Here is a 9396-nt window from a genome sequence, read left to right on the forward strand (position 1 = left end):
CATCGCAATCAAAAATCAAAGTTAAAGAACTGGACTAAATTGAATCGAATCACTTTACATAAAGTAAATTGGCGGCAGGTGTTTAGAGTCCTGGAGCTGACAAGGTAAACATCTGTCGTTCTGTCCCTGCACAAGGCAGTTAACACACTGTTCCTGGGCCGTCATTGTAAATAAGAATTTGTTCTTAACTGACATGTCTAGTTAAATAAAGGTTAAATAAAATAAATGTAGTCATATTCTTTAACTTTGATTATTGGTTGAGATGGAAATGTGAATCCAACATATCAATTTTTCATTTATAGACAAAATAGAAATAAAGCCAGATTAAGTCTGTGGCACAAAATATACATTTCCTTCAAATGTTGATATTTGGTTGTGTTGACATGGGGTTGAATATTTTCCGAGTATTTTAGAAATGTTCCAAGCCGAGAATAAATCACTTTCTCCCAGGAAACACGGTATTTCCCGACAGAAACAGGAAGTGTCATTCAAAAGCGTTATAAAGCACATACTATGAATATATCTGGATTTGATTGGAGCTTTGATCAGCATGGGACATTCTAATCTGAAGCTACCTGAGCCTGATGAGACATATATTAAATACATTTGATGAGCCCGACATTTAACGACATTAAAATTAATGAGCTCAAACACCCCAAAAATGCGCAAATGGTTGTGCCGTTATCCAATACATATATGATAAAGACTACTGCACATTACGCACGACAGAAAAACATAAAAACCCATAGATGTAGCTAGCTATATGCGCTCTTCGGTAAATTAATTACACAAGTTTCAGTAGGCTAATCATTTTGGGTGTGCACTGTATTACTGCACTATATTGTATTATATTGTATTATATGGACTGGAGTTACACACATCATTAAAACCATGGTGAAGCTGAAGAGAACATGCGATTCTGGTGCAGCACATGCAGCCTACAAAGTTACAAGTATAGACTAGCTACTTTGATTATAATTTTCAAATATAATAGGTACCTATTTGTATAATTATACGGCTGAGGCATATATATATATCTTCCATAATATTTCCCTTATTGTTATCAGCCTACCACCTCTTTGTTTTTCTATTGTTGTTTCATTCATTCCTGGCTTTCAACAGTTAAAAAATACTGTCAAGTTGTCCTTCTCGTCATCATTCTTGTCACGTTCTGACCTTAGTTCTTTCGTTATGTTTTTGTTTTAGTATGGTCAGGGCGTGAGTTGGGGTGGGTAGTCTACGTTCATTTTTCTATGTTGTGGTTATGTGTTTTGGCCTGGTATGGTTCCCAATCAGAGGCAGGTGTCGTTTGTTGTCTCTGATTGAGAATCATACTTAGGTAGCCTTTTCCCATCTCATCATGGTAACTTTTTTATCTTCTTGTGACAGACAGGTAGCCCTTCATTTTCTGCAGCGTAGTCTATGCTACAGTGATATAAATGATTGTCTCCATTTACTCCATCTGGCTTTTTGGGGGTCACCTTGTTTTTAATTGTAAAGAAAATATTTGTATTTTATTGCAGCTGCAGAGTTTTAAAACAGCCTGTCACTCGATTATCGTTGCTTTAAATCACTATGTTTTGCAGAATGTTACATTTTTTGGGGGGCTGATTGCTTAGGCACTATTTGTGAAAGGCACTCCACACTGAGATGCGCTGTCTGTCCCCAAACTGAGTGTTGATTCATCATGCAGAGGCCATAGAGAGAAGCAGGATTTTGACATTGTGTATCATTTAACAGTTCCATTTCAAGCCATGCTGTTAATAAAAATCATCTTTATCCCGGGAAAAGGGAGTGGTTTTGGCCAGTAAATCCCGGTAAATGTTGGGTAATCGAGTTCCCGCTGTCACGCCCCACTCCAGTGCTCTACGTCGCCAGTCTACTAACCACTGGCCCTGGCAATCATCATTACCCACACCTACTCCCCACCATTACCCACACCTACTCCCCACCATTACCCACACCTACTCCCCACCACCACACCTACTCCCCACCATTACCCACACCTACTCCCCACCATTACCCACACCTACTCCCCACCACACCTACTCCCCACCATTACTCCCCCCACACCTACTCCCCACCACACCTACTCCCCATCACACCTACTCCCCATCATTACCCACACCTACTCCTCATCATTACCCACACCTACTCCCCACCATTACCCACACCTACTTCCCATCATTACCCACACCTACTCCCCATCATTACTGGACTTCATCACCACCCTGTTTACTCTCCCTTTACTTAGCCCCATGTAGCCTAAGTCATCAGGCAGTATTGGTTTCTGTTCACGTTCTGTAGCTTCTCGTCTTGTTAATCTTCATGATTCTATTTTATGAAAGCCTCCCTCTGCACCTGTTTCCTGACTCCCAGTTTATACATGACATCCGCCATTCAACCCTAGTGTTGACAACCAAGCTCAATTCAATATCCCTTTTGCAATACAGCAAATAGCTTAGTGACTTGTTAACAAATTATACTCTGAATTCACATCTCCAACTAAACCATAAATGAAAGGATTAAACCAGGGATTTAGATTAAATTATCCAAGCATGAGATACATCTCCTTTAAATGTTGATATTTGGTTGTGTTGTCAACAAAACACAATTCAATGTTACTTTTGTAATACATTAAATAGCCTGAAGTTAAGGCTATCTTACAGACCGACGTAACAGTATTTATTCAACCTTAAAAAAACAGAGTAACACATACATGGCCACGTTGAAGGTTAGTCTCCTGTAACTAAACCTGTCTTCTTATGTAATCATATAACGCATGCATGTGTAACGGATGTGAAACGGCTAGCTTAGTTAGCGGTGTTCGCGCTAATTGGCATTTCAATCGGTGACGTCACTCGCTCTGAGACCTTGAAGTAGTGGTTCCCCTTGCTCTGCAAAGACCGCGGCTTTTGTGGAGCGGTGGGTGACGATGCTTCGAGGGTGACTGTTGTTGATGTAAACTCTCAGCGATCAACTTCTCAACCAAATGACTGCATAATTATGATTATTTTTAACTGAAAAAAAGTGTTGTGGAGTACACATGGTTATTGTTTGAACTGCTGATTGCCGCTTTAATGACTACTGGGTGACTATTGTGCGTTTGGGTATCTACTACTTAAAACCTACATGTTCACTATAGAATTACTACACAATAGTGCTGTATGCCTACTCAATCCCTGTTGAATTACTACTGCCATCTGTGTAGTAAACCAGTAGTGATTTATGTAGTGATTTAAAGTACTAATGGGTGGTAAATTGGGACATATGTCTATTGGTGAACACTACATATTTCCTAGTCAAATCACTACATAATTCTTCCTTAAACGACTACTGTGTAACTACTAAGCTTTGGGGTATCTACTACTTAAAACCTCCACATTCCTACACAATTCCTCCATGTTCATGAAACGATATATAAGCTTATACAAACTGAATTGCAATTTGTTTTATTAAATTAATTCTATTTATGACATTTATTAATGGCAACATATTTAATCCATTTGCGGCATCGTCTTCATTCAGCTTTGACTTAACTATCTACAGATCTTTGTTAAAGGACACATTTCTCAACCATCGTCTTCATTCAGCTTTGACTTAACTATCTACAGATCTTTGTTAAAGGACACATTTCTCAACCATCGTCTTCATTCAGCTTTGACTTAACTATCTACAGATCTTTGTTACGGATACATTTCTCAACCACGTAACCTTTTAGAAAAGAAAGACAACCATAAAAGACAACCAATTCTAACTTAAGCCATTAGCAATCATCTGCTAACAGAGGTCACATAAAACAACACAGAAAAACATTTTATAAAACAATGTTATTCTTACCAACAATGGCCTCCAGTATTATGTAGAGTACCTACTTGACAGCAGGTCAAAAGAGGTTGCTAAGTAGAATGGGTAAGTATTTAGCATTTCACTGTAAGGTCTACTACACCTGTTGTATTTAGCATTTCACTGTAAGGTCTACTACATATGTTGTATTTAGCATTTCACTGTTAGGTCTACCTACACCTGTTGTATTCAGCATTTCACTGTGAGGTCTACTACACCTGTTGTATTCAGCATTTCACTGTGAGGTCTACTACACCTGTTGTATTCAGCATTTCACTGTAAGGTCTACTACACCTGTTGTATTCAGCATTACACTGTAAAGTCTACTACACCTGTTGTATTCAGCATTTCACTGTAAGGTCTACTACACCTGTTGTATTCAGCATTTCACTGTAAGGTCTACTACACCTGTTGTATTCAGCATTTCACTGTAAGGTCTACTTCACCTGTTGTATTCAGCATTTCACTGTAAGGTCTACTACACCTGTTGTATTCAGCATTTCACTGTAAAGTCTACTACACCTGTTGTATTCGGCGCATGTGACAAATAAAATAACATTTGATTTGCTTTGATTTGAATCTGACAGAGATTGAGAGGAACTGCAGTGAATGGGAGAAACTCCCCAAATACAGGTGTGCCAAGCTTGTAGCGTCATACCCAAGAAGACTCAAGGCTGTAATCGCTGCCAAAGGTGCTTCAACCAAGTACTGAGTAAAGGGTCTGAATATTTATGTAAATGTGATATTTCAGTTTTTTGCAAAAATGTCTAAAAATCTCTTTTCACTTTGTCATCATGTTGTATTGTGTGTAGATTGATGAGGGAAAAAACTATTTAAACCATTTTAGAATATGGAAAAAGAAGAAAACATTTATTTAATTAATTTTAGAATAAGGCTGTAACGTAACAAACTGTGGAAAAAGTCAAGGGGTCTGAATACTTTCCGAATGCACTACTGCACTAATATGTTTTTGTGTATTAATTCAGTAGTTCTTTTTTTTTTCATGAGGGCCAGCAGAAACAGTGTATGCATGGGAAATGGCCTGTAGGGGGTGGCAGGGCACTGATAGTGTTTTGTGTGGATATGTCAGATGTTTTCTACAGTTTGTCTCTGAGGTTGGTGTTCGTTCTGAGAGCAGAGGGTTTATAAATTAAGTTAATGTGCATTTGGAGGACGTTGTTTAGGATTCTGCATATTTCACACTTCTACAGTCTTGGCCAAAAGTTGAGAGAATGACACAAATATTAATTTTCACAAAGTCTGCTGCCTCAGTTTCTATGATGGCAATTTGCATATACTCCAGAATGTTAAGAGTGATCAGATGAATAGCAATTAATTGCAAAGTCCCTCTTTGCCATGCAAATGAACTGAATCCCCCCCAAAAAACATGTCCACTGCATTTCAGCCCTGCCACAAAAGGACCAGCTGACATGTCAGTGATTCTTTCGTTAACACAGGTGTGAGGGTTGACGAGGACAAGGCTGGAGATCACTCTGTCATGCTGATTGAGTTCAAATAACAGATTGGAAGCTTCAAAAGGAGGGTGGTGCTTGGAATCATTGTTCTTCCTCTGTCATTCATGGTTACCTGGAAGGAAACATGTGCCGTCATCATTGCTTTGCACAAAAAGGGCTTCACAGGCAAGGATATTGCTGCCAGTAAGATTGCACTTAAATCAACCATTTATCGGATCATCAAGAACTTCAAGGAGAGAAGTTCAATTGTTGTGAAGAAGGCTTCAGGGCACCCAAGAAAGTCCAGCAAGCGCCAGGACCGTCTCCTAAAGTTGATTCAGCTGCGGGATCGGGGCACCACCAGTACACAGAGCTTGCTCAGGAATGGCAGCAGGCAGGTGTGAGGGCATGTGCACACACAGTGAGGCGAAGACTTTTGGAGGATGGCCTGGTGTCAAGAAGGGCAGCAAAGAAGCCACTTCTCTCCAGGAAAAACATCAGGGACAGACTGATATTCTGCAAAAGGTACAGGGATTGGACTGCTAAGGACTGAGGTAAAGTCATTTTCTCTGATGAATCCCCTTTCCGATTGTTTGGGGCATCTGGAACAAAGCTTGTCCGGAGAAGACAAAGTGAGCGCCACCATCAGTCCTGTGTCATGCCAACAGTAAAGCATCCTGAGACCATTCATGTCTGGGGTTGCTTCTCAGCCAAGGGAGTGGGCTCACTCACAATTTTTCCTAAGAACACAGCCATGAATAAAGAATGGTACCAAGATATCCTCTGAGAGCAACTTTTCCCAACCATCCAGGAACAGTTTGGTGATGAACAATGCCTTTTCCAGCATGATGGGGCACCTTGCCATACGGCAAAAGTCATAACTAAGTGGCTCGGGGAACAAAACATTGATATTTTAGGTCTATGTCCAGGAAACTCCCCAGACCTTAATCCCATTGAGAACTTGTGGTCAATCCTCAAGAGGTGGGTGGACAAACAGAACCCCACAAATTCTTACAAATTCCAAGCATTGATTATGCAAGAATGGGCAGCCATCAGTCAGGATGTGGCCCAGAAGTTAATTGACAACATGCCAGGGCAGATTTCAGAGGTCTTGAAAAAGAAGGGTCAACACTGCAAATATTGACTCTTTGCATGAACTTCAATTGTCAATAAAAGCCTTTGACACTTATGAAATGCTTGAAATTATACTTCAGTATTCCATAGTAACATCTGACAAAAATATCTAAAGACTCTGTGGAAACTTTGTGGAAATTAATACTTGTGTCATTCTCAAAACTTTTGGCCATGACTGTACATAGTTAGCTTACACTTACAGATGCAAACCTTATTGATTTTGCATAGTCTCACACTGTGGTAGGCCTATGTAAAATTGCCTTGTACCAGGTGGTCTGAATCTCAGTCTTTTGGTTTGGCCTCAAACCCTAATCAATCTCTCAATCTAATATGGGAAGCTGTCTTTCATGCTATGGTGGAGGTAGCATTATGTCAAACATTGAGCAGAGTTGAGGTAGCTCTGCTAAGTACTTTGATACCCACAAATTATTGATGAGTCTCCATTGTATGGGGGCCTTAGTTATCCTAGAGCATACACTGCATGACCAAAAGAGCCTCTCTGTGGAAGCTGCAGTCTACCCAAGAGCCTCTCTGTGGAAGCTGCAGTGTACCCAAGAGCCTCTCGGTGGATGCTGCAGTGTACCCAAGAGCCTCTCGGTGGATGCTGCAGTCTACCCAAGAGCCTCTCGGTGGATGCTGCAGTCTACCCAAGAGCCTCGGTGGATGCTGCAGTCTACCCAAGAGCCTCTGCGGTGGATGTCTGCAGATCTGCACCCAAGAGCCTCTCGGTGGATGCTGCAGTCTACCCAAGAGCCTCTCGGTGGATGCTGCAGTCTACCCAAGAGCCTCTCTGTGGAAGCTGCAGTGTACCCAAGAGCCTCTCGGTGGAAGCTCGGTGGAAGCTGCAGTCTACCCAAGAGCCTCTCGGTGGATGCTGCAGTCTACCCAAGAGCCTCTCTGTGGATGCCAAGAGCCTCTCGGTGGATGCTGCAGTCTACCCAAGAGCCTCTCTGTGGATGCTGCAGTCTACCCAAGACCCAAGAGCCTCTCGGTGGATGCTGCAGTCTGCAGTCCCAAGAGCCTCTCGGTGGATGCTGCAGTGTACCCAAGAGCCTCCCGGTGGATGCTGCAGTCTACCCAAGAGCCTCTCGGTGGAAGCTGCAGTGTATCCAAGAGCCTCCCGGTGGATGCTGCAGTCTACCCAAGTGGCGTCGGGAGCAACTGCTTGCGCGCGCGTTACCACTCCACTATGTCTCCCTGTCATGGCTTTTGCTCCATCAGTACAGATACCAACACATCTTGACCACCAAAGTTCATTTGATGTCACAAAGCTGTCCAGTACTTTATAAATATAATCTCCTGTTGTCCTGGTTTCCAGTGGTTTGCAGAAGAGGATGTCTTCCTTAATTGACCCCCCATAAACATAACGGACATACACCAGGAGCTGTGCCAGGCCCGCCACTGTTGACTCATCCAGCTGTAACACATAGAATTCACTTGCTTGTATGCAAAGCACTAATTGTTTCAGAACATCTCCTGCCGTGTCACTGATGCATCGTGAAACAGTTTTGTTTGATGAAGTCATTGTCTGTATAGTTTTTGGGGCATTTTCTCCCAGCATTGTCCCAGCCATATTTGCGGTTCTCATTTCTACCAGTCAGCTGAGACACAGGGTTCTCATTTCTACCAGTCAGCTGAGACACAGGGTGTGTGATGTGCTTAGCTGTCCCACCCACACACACTGGAGCATTACTATACTTGTGAGGAATTTTTGGGGGACCAACAATTGATTCCCATTCAAAATCATATTTTCCCTAACCCTGAACCTAACCATAACCCCAAACCCTGATTCTAACCATAACCCCAAACCCTGATTCTAACCATAACCCCAAACCCTGATTCTAACCCCTAACCCTGAACCTAACCATAACCCCAAACCCTGATTCTAACCCCTAACCCTGAACGTAACCATAAACACAAACCCTGATTATAACCCCTAACCCCAAACCCTGATTCGAACCCCTAACCCTGAACCTAACCATAACCCCAAACCCTGATTCTAACCCCTAACCCTGAACGTGACCATAAACACAAACCCTGATTCTAACCCCTAACCCCAAACCCTGATTCTAACCCCTAACCCTGAATGTAACCATAAACACAAACCCTGATTATAACCCCTAACCCCAAACCCTGATTCTAACACCTAACCCTGAACCTAACCCCAAACCCTGAACCTAACCATAACCCTGAACCTAATCCCTAATCCCAAACCCTGAACCTAATCCCAAACCTAATCCCTAATCCCTAACCCCAAACCCTGAACCTAATCCCTAACCCTGAACCTAACCAGGCGGGGCGGCAGCGTAGCATAGTGGTTAAAGCGCTGGACTAGTAACCGGAAGGTTGCAAGTTCAAACCCCCGAGGTGACAAGGTACAAATCTGTTGTTCAGCCCCTGAACAGGCAGTTAACCCACTGTTTCTAGGCCGTCATTGAAAATAAGAATTTGTTCTTAACTGACTTGCCTAGTTAAATAAAGGTAAAATAAATAAATAAATAAAATAAATAAATAACCCCAAACCCTGAACCTAACCACAAACCCTGATTCTAATCCCTAAACATACTTTTTATAAGTGAGAACAGGTGAATTGTCCTCACTTATCCACATTTGACTTGATTTACTATTCTTCTGCAGACTTCTGGTGCTCACAAAAGGCTAGTACCACACACACAGACACACACACACACACACACACACACACACCTCGGAAGGGTACAAAGTCATTACAGTGGTCCAGTGACGATGACAGACGTCAACACTGGCGTGATGACAACAGATGACTCACTGTAGGATTCTAGAAGGGTTAGAACATAAAAAAATATAATACACAAGGTTCTATTTATTACCATGGCAGACGGAACAATGTGTTGTGTAAACAGAAATATACATCCTGTGATTTGAACTTGTGTGTATTTACGGAGATTAGATATAAATCAAATTGATCAAATAAATTCCACTC

This window comes from Oncorhynchus tshawytscha, linkage group LG02, assembly GCF_018296145.1.
Source record: "Oncorhynchus tshawytscha isolate Ot180627B linkage group LG02, Otsh_v2.0, whole genome shotgun sequence".
NCBI classification, from domain to species: Eukaryota; Metazoa; Chordata; class Actinopteri; order Salmoniformes; family Salmonidae; genus Oncorhynchus; species Oncorhynchus tshawytscha.